Genomic DNA, 14,957 nt, shown 5'->3' with positions numbered 1-14,957 from the left:
TTCAGGTATATATGGAAACATGATTTATGTTTTTATAAATAGTTAATTTCCTGTTGTATTGGTCATTATATGATGATTAAAGGGCGACTGTATTTAGTAAAATGTCCTTCATTTCTGATGAGTTCTGGATGAATGAGAATAAAAAACTTGAGTTGTGTTTTCGGAAGGAAACCTTTTTGTTTGATTTCATTAGTAGAGAACGAGACAGGAGGCAAAGTCATTTGTTTGTAAAGTGATGTAAGAAGTTCAGTTCATGTCCGACTAATGTTTCACCACAGCAACAGTGTCTCATAAGTCCATGTGGGCTGGGCGCTTGTGTATGTACAATAACTAACTAACTGACTAACTAACTAATATGATCCATTTTATTTTTATTCTCCTTTAAATTAAATCTATTCATTTCTTCACTGTCTTTTGTTTCTAATTTATTTTATAGTTAGTGTATGTAAGCACTTAAAAAACGAGCTCAGTGTGTGAACTGTGTTATATAAATGAATTTTCCTTGCCTTACTACTATTATTACTACTACTACACATTCCCACATTCTGCGTTGCCATTCTCCATCCATCCACCTGATGCCCTCAGACTTTCCCACCTGTCCCAGTCACACGACTCTCACATCCACCTGCTCACCTGTTTCCACTTTCACTCATCAGCCCAGCAGTATATAACCGGCCTGTTTCCTCTCATTTCCTGCTAAATTGTCCATGTTGCTATATTACTTATGGCCTTTGCATCCAGCCACCTGTACCTGTTCCTGTATTTTGACCTGTTGCAGGTTCCTGACCTGCTACCCAGTCGAGCCCTCTTGGATTTGTTTGACTGTTGATGTTTTGTACTCTACAAAAGTTCACTATGATGATTAGTATGTAGTATAATAGAATTAGTGTGTAGAATAATAGAATTAGTATATGGTATGGCTTTGGGAATACTGCTGCTCTCTAGTGGCAACAACAACACACTGCTTTACTTCCAAGGCCTTTTACTACTGCTGCTGCTTCAACTCCTGTTACCAAGCCCTTCCTGAAAGATCTCAGCGACTCTCAGATGGATTGTGATGAAATTTGTTTCTGTTTTCGGCACTGAAAAAGAAGCCATTTGTCATTTTTGTATGAGGACTTGTTGGCGCTCATCAACACCAAGTGTAAACTGTAAAGTGCACCTTTGACCGCTAAAATCCCCACAAATAAACTCCATGGACGTGACCTCCAGGTGGGTCGTCATTGTTGGTCTCTGGGCTCAGTTCAACTCTGTGTGGGTGGAGGGCTCAGTGGAAAAAGGCTGACAGACAACAAGAGAGAAGACAAACAGCTACAGAGAGGGAGAGGAGTTGATGAGTGTGTACAGCAGCAGATATGAATCTGTTCTCAGTGGTTATTAGGACTCATAAAAACTGTTGCCAGCGAATCAACACTTCCTTTCCTGCAGCAGACGGGCTGTGTGGGTTTCTGCTCTGCAGCCTCCTCACCGTTAGCTGCGCCTTTTCACATTAATAAAACAATGACAGTTTCAACTGTCGACTCTGGTTCAAGAATCATTCCAGGAAGTTCAGTTTGATTTCAGCGCTCAGTACTCACTGTCTCAGCTTCCATCTGTGTTATTAATCTGTGAGAGAAACAGCTCGAATCCTGAACTCAGAGCTGAGAAGCTGAAATAAAAGGAGAGATGTTCAACCTCCTGCAGTCTGCTCTGATCCCACATTATTACCTCACACTGATTCTAACAGTGCCGTCAGTCAGCAGAGTGTTCGCATGGGAATAATAACAACACAAAGCGTCAAAACGGCAGCAGGCAAAATCAAACTGTTGGATATTTGAGTGAGGTGATGGTGGACATAATATTAATAATAACAATAATAATTATCGATTAATTATACACAGAAAAGGCAGACGCAAAAAGTAAAAATTTTAAAAACAAGGCACAAAAGTGTAATACAGAAATAAAAATTGAATACCAACTTAAATCACAGTTGTTAAATATTTAGTGAAGACAATAACAAACACAAACAACCATGTGCTATATATACAACACAACACAAACACCTGATGTACATAAAACATCCTTCTGATTATTTTTAAGAATAGAGCAAAGTAATGTTTAAAAACTACTAAAACCCAAATAAATAACACTGCTGATATCACATATAATAATGTTTAGTAATATATCATTATTGTATACCTGAATATACATCCTATTTATGAATAATATTTTTATTACTTTCTTGATTTTAATTCTTGGCAATTTCTCACCTGAAATAGTTTTTGCAACTAAAGAAAAAACAATTCTCAAATGTTGGTGTTTCTGAAATCTTCCATCCTCTCATAAATTTCTCCTCTTTAAAAAATACAGTTTTAGAGAAATTTGAAGTTTCTGCCCTCAAAGTGTTTAAATGACCATGAGAGGATTTTAAGCAGCGACTCCTCGGCTGCAACATTTACAAAAATATGTCGTCCATCTGTTATCATTGATCAGACCAACAGAACACAAACCACTCAGACGGAAACACAAACCACGGAGACAAACAAGTCGTCTTGTTGTTTCACCCCCTCAAAAAAACAGATGCATCTCTTTTTGAAGCAGAACTAGAGCGCCCATGTTGGTTCACCTCATGTTGATCTCATAATTAGGTTACAGTTGATAAGAAACCTGCTGTCAGACCCGTCAGAGTCGTCTGTCCGTCTCAATCGGTGCTCAGTTTAAAATAGTTCACCTCGTTAACCCCACTGACCCACTGATCTCCTGCCAGTTACGTTCTAGCTTCACTTTTTATCAGTGTAGCTGTCTGTGCTTCACTCACACCGGCCGTTATGTGTCACATCACTGTGGCATGAAGCATGTTTTTAAGCTTCACGTCTCTTTTCCTCTGGCTTACAAACATAACTACACTGATGTATTGTGTAATGGTCTGTGAATGCTGTCAAAACACGCGCGCACGGCTGAATGATTCTGGTGTGAACGCTGATAAAAAACTGAAGATGTCGCTGTTTTTGCTTCTCAGTTGGTGTAGACAAGACCATAAAACTGCTTAAAGTTAAATTTAAAATAAAATACAGCTCAGGAGGTTTTGGTTAAGCTTTTGGTCAGGGTTTCTTTTGATGGAAAACAATGTCCTGGTTTTTTAATTATTATTTATAGAGATTACGCAATAATGACATCGCATCCAGACTTTTTATTGAATCTTTAAGGGCAACAGTTTAATGACAGTTTCTCCAGCCTGACCATACCTTGTAACATAATACAACATATTAGGACATGTGGGACAGGATCACGGCGCGCATACATTTTATGTATATTAAATGTTAATTAATATTTTAATTTATCTGTTCATTTCTTTCTTTTTTAACAGGTTTAGAATCAGAATTTGAGTGTAAATTATGTCATATATAACTTTTTGAAAATCAAAAGTATAACGTTTGTATTTTTTTTGTGAAGCATTTTGTGGTTCTGTCTTGATATGTGTTACATAAATATAAATCTTAGTTTACGTATAATCTGTAACTATACCAATCCATTAAATCTTGATAAAGCTGTAAGAGCTATTTGGCATTTTATTGGCTTTGAAAAAATAAACACAGCCGTCATGTTGCCAACATTCAGACTTCAGCCCGACCGATGAAGCCGCTGTCTGATCATTTTATAGCAGTTGTAGCTTCACAGCAGCTCGTTCTGCTGTTTGTTCATGTGTGGAAACAACAGTGTCATCAGCGTAGAGTTTTACATCCACACTGACACAATTATAAAAGGGGGTCTGCACTGAACCTGATGGCACACCCACACCTACTGACATGTGTATAATAGCTGTATGTTTGTGTTTGCTGATCTTTGTTTAGCTTTGTGGTCCTTGTTTAGCTGTATGCTTATATTCATATCTTCCTGTACATTTGTTCTTGCTGCTGTGTGACAGTATATTGAGTTACTTACAACCAGAGACACATTACTTGTAGGTGTCAACATACACGGCCAATGAGGTTGATTCTGTTTCTGATTATTTGCTATGAAATCCATAAAAACAAGGATGTTTATAAAACACAGACTGTGTGATTTTTCAGTTTATTGAGAATGTTACACTGAAAGACTTTGACAAACCTGCCACACTCTGCATAATGTATTAAAAAGAAACATTAGAACAGAAATATACTATAAACAATAAAATATCTACCGACAGCTAATGATTCTGCTTCATTTTCTATTATTATAGGTGTCACAATTAAAAGAGCAAATAAACTATTAAACAGTTTACCAAAGAATTTATACTTAGTAACTGACTGTATCTAACCTGTGCATAAAAAGATACATTTAAAAACCAACCACAACACGTCATAATTGACATTTCTGACAGCTGATCAAAGTGATAAATGAGATGAATTGATGGTGAGAAAAGGCGAGCAGAAAACAGTCAGTCAGCATGTGTGCAGCTGGTGGACGGTCCCTTGTTTCTGAGGATCATCAGCAGAGAGAGTCCACAGCAGTACACCAGACTCTTCACTATCAGCCCTGTGTACAGCAAACAGAGCAGCTTCACCCTGCACTGAGACTGGAAGGACACTGACAGACACACAGACACACAGACAGACAGACAGACAGAGAGACAGGTCATTCTTCTTTACACAGTTTCAGTCTGTTCAACTGTGTAAATTTAATCAGAATATCATCAGATTTTCATCAGTATAACAGACGGGACAACCAGCTGTACATGAAGACAGGGGTCGGCTACAATTTGAATGAAAGCTCAAAGGCCCTTATTAAATACAACAAGTCAGGGCCCAACCAAGCTTTTTAGGGGCCCTAAACAGGATCTGACTTCCTTTTTCAAGTTTAGAGCTACAATTAACTTTGTAATTCACAACTGACTACAATTTCTGACATTTAAAGTCACTCAAGGATCAAATGGAAAGTCCATAAATAAAAAGACACAGGTTATTATGAGTTGTAAATGGGATTAGTTGAGTTTTATATGCAGCCCTAACTTCAGCAGAACATTGGAGCTGTCCTTGCAGAGAGGCAGCAGGTGATCTTACAGTCAGCTTGCTGCAGAGCTTTCAGGTCTGCTGGCTCTCTCTCTGGAGGACAGGATGCTCGAGCTGGAACCTCTGAAACAGAAAAGGAGTCAAAAAGAAATGTCAGTCCTCTGCTCCTCTGCTCTCTTTGACAGCGTCTCCACATGAAGCTGAATCACTGCTGAACACAGTCACCAAGCCTTCATTACCTTGTTCTGTTTGGGCCTCCACTGTGCCCCCTCGTGCTGGACGTAGCAGCGGTATTTATATGTGTGGAGAGCGTCCCGGTCAATCACTCTGATGGCGGCGGTGCGTCCCGACTCTCTGAGCTCCAGCTGCTCTCCCTCAGCAGGGGCAGATCCTCCAGAGGACCGTTCTCCTTTCGTCTTTTCCAGGAGATCTGGACCAGAGGAGGAAACATGGCTGAGGCCAGACACAGCAGGGAGCTCTTCCCTCCAGGTGGCCTCTGGATGCTGCTGGGTACACGCTCACCACGGGCTTCACCACCTGATCATCTGAAGTTTGACAGCAGCAACAAGCAGCACAGACACACATTCACACAGTCAGCAGCAGCTTCCAGCACTGCACTGCATTCAGTCTGATCCTGGAAACTACATGGACTCTGATCACTAAACTACTCATCAACACAGCACAAAGTTCACTACATATTACACACTACAGATATATATTCACTTCATAGCAAACATAATTATCATGTCATGTCGTGATATGTTTTATGGGAAAAAGACAAATGTTAAGAATATATTATTTGACAGTTGGGATCATGCTTTTACTGTTTTAGCTCCAACAAACTGCCCCTCAACATCAGATCAGCTGAGTCAGCGCCTCAATTTAAAAAGCTTTGAAAAACTCACCTGTACAGACTGGCGTTTGTATAATATTTTTATGCCTATTCAAATTGTGCTTGTTTATATTTTATCTTTCTATGTTTAACTATTTGCACTTTTTAATGCTGTTCTTTTGCATTTTGTTTTATCTGTATGGTGTTGTATTCTGTGAAGCACCTTGCAACTCTGGTTTCTAAAGGCTCGATAGAAATAAACTTTATTATTATTTTAATGGATGAAGTCAAATTCATAATATTACAGCAAAGTAATGAATAATAATTATGTAATATAAAATACTAATGATATAATATAATAACAAATAATCATTGTAAATTTTGCCCTCATATAAAGGAAAACAGTTTCTTAGAAGATTGGAGTCTTCTGATATTATCTATTAATCAAACAAATCGGTCACAGATATGTTTTGTTGCCTCATATTCATTAGAAAAGTTGTATTAGAATATTCTAATGTTTTTTTCTTTATGTAATAATTCAGTTGTTTTTCAGCCTGTTATTCTGTGAACCTTGATTTTCATTTCCTGAACTTTCTGGCTGCAGCCTCAGGAAGAAATCACTCGTAGCTTCCACATTTTCTGCCCTCTGCCTTTGTAGAAGAAATACAACATGTTTGTATGAACACGTTATTGTCTTCGTGTTATTTCTTACTTCCACCCTTTTCCACTCGATACTTCACAAAATGCTGTTTAGGAATACAGATAAAAATGAAACCTGTGTTTTAACCTCATCAGTTATGCTTCTTTAGAGCTTCGTGCACATGCTTATATTTTTGAAGAAGTTATCTCGATTTAAAGGTGTTAAATAATCCCATTTATTGGAGTCTTTTCTGGCACTGCACCACATGTGGCTCTGCTTCCTGAAAGTATGTTCTCACCACAAACTGCAGCATTATACAAACTTCAGCTCCTCGTTTGATTCACCACAAACATGTCATCAGATATTACAAACAACAGAAATTCAAATCTTCAGAAATGGGAGGCTGTGAGGGTCAAAAGGCAGTACAGCGTTAATATATATATACACAATACAATACAAATTATTACAATATGTATAGTGTGTTATATTATATATTTACCACCATATACCCCGCTGTAATGAGTACAAAACTAATCAATAAATCAATTTTATAGGTTTTAACCTTGAAATGAAACACAATCACCATGATGTGTTCTGATTCTTACACGTGAAGGAAATAGTTATTATGATATAATATAATATAATATAATATAATATAATACTTTCCTGTTAAAACTACAATATATATACACATTATGTATTACAACAATAAAATGTAAGTACATCTTCATGTATGTATAATAACTAATACATTAAATTCACCACCAAAATATTTACTATTATATATTTGAAATCATGTTAAGTATCATACACTATTAAGGTTTATAGTAAATGTGTATTAAGATGTGTGTGTGTGCTATCATACATCATCATATATCCTATCTAATACAAATATATAAATTAGTGTACATGAATTCTATTTATTGTAAAATCATTTAAAATCTCTTTTTCTTCACGCATTAACATGTTTTGTGCTAAAGAACATATTTCCCATCATATTAAATATAATTACCATAACATCCATTTTACCTGCTAAAATATACAGTATAATTATTATCCTATACAATATAAAGTATTTAGCACTAAATGCATTTCAAAATACATTTGCAAACATATATTAAAATAGATTTCACGTCACAGATCATCTTGATTTTAAAGATTATTATTAAGAGGTTATAAAAACTCTATACTTTAGACTGTAATATTAACATTATCAGACTGTTTTCAGCTCTAAAATATAATTGTTTTTCTCATGCAGAAATAAAGACTAACTTCAGCTGTGCAGTGAGATTTCAACATCTTTTCAGGAATCATTAACCTTTTTTATGTAACAACAGCTGCATGGCTGCAAGAATTCTCTGCTAATTATGAAAAAACTAACATGTAAAGCCTGAAGCAGCAGAAACTCATTAAAACACATTTTCAACTTGTTCAATAAAACATCTGAAGGAAAATGAATGTTTATTCTTACCTGTTACATACAGTTTAGTTCCAGAGCCAAAGATGTAGTAGCCATAACTCCCCACAGTGAAACAGACTGATACAAAAACCTGTCTGCTGCTGAATGTGTCAGCTGAGGTGAACGAGTCCAAATTATGAGCCAGGATCATATTTCAGCTCCATGATGTGTTTCTCTGATGTTCACATCAACATGACTGTCTCTTCTTTTATTGTCTCTTTAGACACACTAGCAGTGCTGCTCTATGGATGCTAATGTCTGCCGGTCCACTGCTTTAGTCCAGATGGACTGGACCTGGACCAAAGGATGGACGAATGGATTGACATGAAATTTTGTTCAGACATTGTTGGTCCCCAGAGGATTAACTTCATTAATTCACTTTGTTGATTCTGACTCTTTATCTAGCGCCACCAGCAGGTCGATGTTTTAGGTTCAGACTGAAATATCTCAGCTACTGGATGGATTACCATTTAATTTGGTTCAGACATTCATGTTCCCCTCAGGATGAACTGTAATAACTTTGGTGACCCTCTGACTTTTCATCTAGCGCCACCAGCAGGTCAAACTTTAATCTGTCCAGTACTTTGGTTCATGACCAAATACCTGCAGAACTGATGACATTCTGACTTTCTGTCTGTTTGGTGGCACCTGGAAGTTGCTCAACGTCCTCCCTGATTCGTATTCTTCATATATGTTTACAGTCTATCTATAATATAGTCGTCCTGATTTTACATATTGTTATTTTGCTGTTTTGGTCTTTTCTGCACACACGACATTTATTGCATGTCTCGTCCTGGAAGAGGGATCCCTCCTCTGTTGCTCTTCCTGAGGTTTCTTCCTTCATTTGTCCCTGTTAAAGGGTTTTTTGGGGAGTTTGTCCTGATCTGATTCGAGGCTCTGAGGACAGAGGGAGTCGTACGCTGCACAGACTGTAAAGCCGCTTGAGGCAAACGTGTGATTTGTGATATTGGACTATATAAATAAAATTGACTTGACTTTCCCATCAGCCTCAGCTGTACTTTGTGTTGAGTGCTAATTAGCAAATGTTAGTGTACGACAGTAGCCTGACTTGGACCACTACGTGACGCAGTTGTGAGTCTGTTCCGCAGAGAATTCAGCACAATTCTAGCCAAAGATTGCTGAACACGCTTGTTGTCATGTTTGTTGCCACGGTTTGTTACTCATCAAGTTACTGAAGTCGGGTCCGTGCATCATCCGTTCATGTTTATGTTGTGGGTTTCTGACTCTGCACATGCGCTGAAAGTGACCGCTGCATCTGCATGAGCCTCTCAAGATCTTGCAGAGCGAAAACGTGGAATTCTATCAGTAATTTTAATGATTTGTGAGGAGATTTTGTGTTTATGACAGATATTAACCTTCACTATCCCACCTCCAGTGTTGACAGACAACCTGTAGCCTGCACGGTAATCATATAGGCATTGTTAGACCAGAAATATCCCGAGGTGTAGGCTACAGAAGGCCAAGCATTGTAAAGAGAAATACTGTAGATCAGACTGTGCAAAGTGTAGAAACAGTACAAAACAAAACAACAGGAAAACAATGAACGGATGAAACGACCCGACTTCATGAGTCACAAATCTTTTTAGTGTCCTCTGGAAACACTTCCGCTGTCGTCTTGTGTTTGCAGCGCGTTTTTGTATTTGGTGTCGTGTGTATTTGCAGCACATGTGTTGTCAAATTGATGAAGATGTTTTTTTAATTTGCTTGCGTTCTGTCTATTTGCATGTGCTTTTTAAGTTGCAGTGCGTTTGCCCTTGTCAGCCACCGTAGAAGAGTGCTACTTCACAAATGCAGGTATCAAAAACAGGTGCTCTTTGGATCCAAGGACATATTAAGAGACCAACAAAGAAATGAAATGAAACTACTAAGCATAACATATCCAAGAAAGAAAGGATTGCTCTGGATGATTTGGCAAAAAATGAGGATATTGTGATAAAACATGCTGAGAAATGAGGCTCTGTAGTAGTGTGGCAAAAAACACAGTATTTAACTGAGGCACAGCGCCAACTTGACAATGGCACATACTACAAAATAAAAAGAACATGCCGAATGGACAAATTCAACACCTTAAGTGTGTTAGATGTAACCACTGTGACACCACGCAACACACTAACAACTTAAAGGATGTACACTCAAATAAAACCTATACTTTAAAAGGATTCATTAACTGCAATACAACTCATGTAGTATACCAGCTACAATGCCCCTGTGGTTATTTCTATGTGGGAGAACAAAAAGAAACGAGAGAATCGCTGAGCACAAATATGCCATTTGCACAGGAAATGAAAACTACCCGATGGCCAAGCACTACAGACAGCAGCCTGGATGTAACCCGGACTCACTCGCAGTAGAAGGTATAGAGGCTGTAGAAACGTCTGAGAGGGGAGGAGGTAAATGAAAGAGAAACATTTTGGATGTTCAAGTTAAGCGCCTGAATATCATGGTACAGCTGTACCACTCCTAGTGTTGGCCTCCGAGGAACCTCCAATCAGGAACTGACACACCTGCTGCTCACCTGCTGTTAGCCACCTGCTCTCCATCCAACAATCAACACCTTGCAGTATATATACCCGGCTCTTCTCACCAGATCGTCCGTTTACGTGGAATTACGCCTCGGCCGCTGACTAGTGATCATTGAAAGATTCTCCTGCTTGTTTTTCTGAACCCCTGACTAGGTTTCTGAATTCCTGTGTCCAGGCTCACCCCGTCAACGGACACCTGCCTCCGACTCTTCACCGGCTCCTCCAGCAACTGCTTACCACGGGTTCTCCACCTCAGCCTGCTGTCATCGGCCAGTCCACCGGCTCCCGCTGGTTCCTTCTACACACCTGGTGTCTCTTCGCTTTTACAACAAACTGAAACTCATCACTTCATCTCTCTCTGTGTCAGTCGTGCTTTTGGGTCCAGAATCTCTGTGTATCATAACACTGAATGAAGAGCTGGACTATGTTCCACACCTGTGAATATACGTGTTGTCGAGGCTCACGCTATTGACTGTTATGTCCAGACACCGTAAGGTCAGCAGTGTTGACGGCGGCTTACATCATCATGAAATATCAGAACTAAAACCACCCATCCAGTTCATCTGTTCATTCTCTGTGTTTATTAAGACATGAAGTTGCACTTTGGCGTGGGTTTGAGTAATAAGCACTCGTGTTTGGTTCTAAAATATTGGCTGTAATTTTGGCTGCTTGCTGTGTCCCGGTCGAGCGTTTATTCTGTGGAAATAGTGCAGGATGAAGCTTCAGCTCTTTTGTTTACCAAATATTTCATTTGAATATTTTTTTCTCGCAGTAAATCATTTTCCAAGAGTTTAATTTAAATTGACAGAAATCAAAATTTTTAAAATATTTTTATCTAAATAACTTCCAAGAACGTAAGGCATTGTGCTGAAGTTTCGTTGTCCAGTTTCAGTGATAATGGCTAACATTATATCGATAAAAACAGGGTTCTGCACTGGGTTACACCAGCTGTGTGTAAGTTCTCTCCTAAGTCAGGGTGTAAAGTCGATACTCGAGGATTAGTAACGGCTATTTAGTCTGTAAGGTACTAAAATCAGTTGCATCACGATTACATGGGCAACTAGTTTGGACGTAAAGTCGTAACTGAGGCAAGTGGCCAATCAAACAGAGTTCCATCATCATGGTTACTTTGCACATTAGCTTTCTGGCTGGCATGAGCCAGTTGGCATCGTAGTAAGCTAGATCGATACTGAAATATCATATCAATAACTGTGGAGCCGGCCCTGAGCAGCAGAGACGAGAGCTGTTGTTGTTGTTAGCCAATAAAGTGCTACCAGGTCTCAACCCCGATCCAGAACCCTGCGTCCGATGCTTCCTTCCCTCCCCACGACACCCCACCACACATCAGAAACACAGCGCAGAGTCCCAGGGGGCGTAGAGAGATTCCTGCAGGCGGGGGGCGCAGAGGGAGTGGTTACATTAGCATGCTAACACGCTAAACTAAGATGGTGAACATGGTTAACACTATACCTGCATTAACATGTTACCTTTGTTTGTTCATTGCATCAGTTTGTGTAACAGCCACTGGGAAACCTCCTGGTCCTCCCAACGACCAGTCCGCCTCCATTCCACAAAGTCATTTCAGCCTTTGTTCATATGAAAATATTGATTTGTGCAGCTTTAAATGTCACAAAGTATTTCATTCTCCAGGGAGCCTTAAAGTTTTCAGTAAGTTTATTAAAAGTCAAGACTAGAGAAACTTTTGTCCTGATGGTGGCGCTAGAGGAAAGGTCAGGAGGTCACCATAAATGTTAGGATTCATCCTCTGGGAACCAGAAACATCCACAGGACATTTCTGGAAATCTGGCAACGAAAGCAGCGTCCTAATAACCCGCTGCTAGAAGGACAACATCCTGACCTGACATGTGTCCAAGATTTGTCTCTTAAAATGTAATAAAGTGAAATGATCTGGTGAAATCTGCTGAAAGGTGTTAAACAAGAAGTGCTGCTGGAAGAGTTTTCATTAAGAGCAGATTAGTATTGTGAGCGAGGAACGGACTTTATTCCAGCAGCAGAACAAAGAGGACGATTTTAACGACGATTAAAGTATTACTTTAAAAAATAAAACATGTTTGTTATTTCATCTGGATCATGTTTGTGTTCAGTTTGCACTTTTCTTGTTTTCTCTTGACCTTGTTTCATCATTGTGCTTCTGTGCTGCTAGTTTGTCCTCACTGTGTGGAACAACAGTGAAGCTGCTGGAATATCTGATGGAAATATAAATAAATCTAATATGAAATAAATCCCTCAGTTCAGTATGTTTGTGACTCTGGCTGAGATGGAGGTGAAATATGTGAACCTGGGCTGTGGTTTGCTGCTCTCTTCCTGTCACAAACACTGTTTGACATCTGTTGGTTTTTGTTCAGGCTGCAGGGATCATTTCTCACTGTGGGCAGACTTATAACAGGAGCAGTAGTAGGAGGCTGAATGAGAGAGTTTAACTTTCTGGATCTTCAACTCACAGCCGTTCTGTTTATTCACAGCTGAGAAATCATCTTTCTGAGGATGATTGTAGCCTGAATGTACATCACAGTTTTTCTTATTGATTTCCAGAATCTTTGTAAATGTTTCTGTGTCTTTCTTCTGGTACCAATGTACAAAATTAGTAGGACACCGGTCAGTTCCTCCACAGCTGAAGGAGACAGCTTCACCAACTCTCCTGGTCAATGTTAAATCATCCTGAATCAGCTCTGCTGCCATGGCAACCAGCGCTGTAGAGAAACAGACAGATGGATGAAGGTCAGTGTGACAGTGTTTGTTACAGGTTGAGTTTGCTGGCTCCTGATTGGCTGGAAACACTCACCTGAACACAGACAGCACAGAGCAGCAGCTGGGAGGGAAAGCATTGTGTGCAGTGCGTTTCCTCTGGTGAACCTGGGGAGAAGTGGCGCTCTGATGCAGCCGAGGCCAAACAAGGACGAGCTGCGAGATCAGACGAGGGCCATGTGGTTTCTAACAGGTCCTCAGACCTCCCATCAGCCCCTGCGGCGGACAGATAAGGCCGGTGCTGCCGATTGGCAGCTCAGCTGAAGCTGTCGTGTGGTTTCAAAGGGGAGAGGAGGCGGAGCCGAGGAGCAACAGGCAGCGCACGGTTACCATAGAGATGGAGGACTGCATCCTGTCTGTGCTGCACATCACCGACTGTCTCAGTCTGTTCCCTGCAGACGGATCTGATCTTTGTTTCTGTCTGATGTTTGTGTTAAAATAGATGTTTTCACTCTGTAAACTGCAATGAAACTACTGATAAAATACTAATAATCCCACTTCTGCTGCCAGTCTGATTTAAACTGTAACTTACACAAGTGCACTGAGAATCAACAACAACAGAAACCCTCTAAATGTTCTTTGAACACTTATTTGTCTGATACATTTTAGTTTGACAATATGAGGATTTAAGACATAGAATAAAATCATTTGAACAGTCCGATATGTTTTTACACTTCAAATATCATCAAATAATATATGATTTGGGACCAATCTGAACATTTTGTCACAGTTACAATATTTTCAGTTTACTGTGAATATTTCTGAATATTAAATATTTTCAATAAAATGTCAGTATTTTCTTGCTGAATGTCTGGGTATAATTTAAAGTTCAGGTCCACATGCTTTGATACACAAAAATAAAATCAAGTTTGAGTGTAAGTTCAGTTTAAATTATTATCCTATAATATTCAATTGTAATTCTAATATTACAAAATAAAAACAATCTGCACCTCATTTGAAACAAACTGAATGTTTATTCATAAATATTCAAAGAAAGGGTTTAACATTTGAGTCCTAAGCTGCACTAAACTAAAATATACAAGTCACAAGTTTTATTTTTTATTCTATATATATTTGATCTATATTTATATTTCATATATATTTTATATATATTTCTCTTTCCTATATAGAGCTGATATAAAGATAACCTGTACCTGTATCTACATGTTTTCAGGACACAACCACATGTCCTGACTGAGCGAAACCAAAACTAACTCTCTCCTATTTATTACATAATATTTGATATTATTACAGAACATTTTACATAATATATTGTGAATGATCTTTATGTTGATCCAAGAAGGTTTTTACACTCAAGCCGTCACTTTAAACCTGTAGTTATCACCTCGTACTACAGTTTATATGACAGTACTTCTATCTGTTCTGTGCTGCTGCTGTCAGGATTATAACTGTCACACTGCTGCCCTCTAGTGTCTGCAACAACACACTGCGCCTCCACCTGATACTACTACTACTACTGCTACTAATACTAATACTGCTCCAACTACTGTACTGCTGTTACTGTGTAGAACAGATCCTTCACACTGCTGCCCTCTAGTGTCTGCAGGTACACACTGACTCACACACAAGGCCTCTACTGCTACTACTACTACTACTGTGGCTGTTGCTGCTTCTACTGCTCCTAATAATACTAATAGTACTTCCACTTATGTGCTGCAACTAACTGACTTGACTTTAAATTAGTTAATAAAGTTAATCTGTTTCGATTAAGAATCAAACTAAAGATCCG

At 39.0% G+C, this 14,957-nt stretch overlaps 1 pseudogene; it reads right to left on the bottom strand.

Annotated features, from left to right (window-relative positions):
* Window positions 1-3,964: 3,964 nt before the first annotated feature.
* Window positions 3,965-13,716, bottom strand: LOC122886988 (annotated as a pseudogene).
* Between the last annotated feature and the right edge of the window lie 1,241 nt (window positions 13,717-14,957).

Source organism: Siniperca chuatsi, linkage group LG13, assembly GCF_020085105.1.
Source record: "Siniperca chuatsi isolate FFG_IHB_CAS linkage group LG13, ASM2008510v1, whole genome shotgun sequence".
NCBI classification, from domain to species: domain Eukaryota; kingdom Metazoa; phylum Chordata; class Actinopteri; order Centrarchiformes; family Sinipercidae; genus Siniperca; species Siniperca chuatsi.
This window is presented reverse-complemented; position numbering and strand designations above follow the sequence as displayed.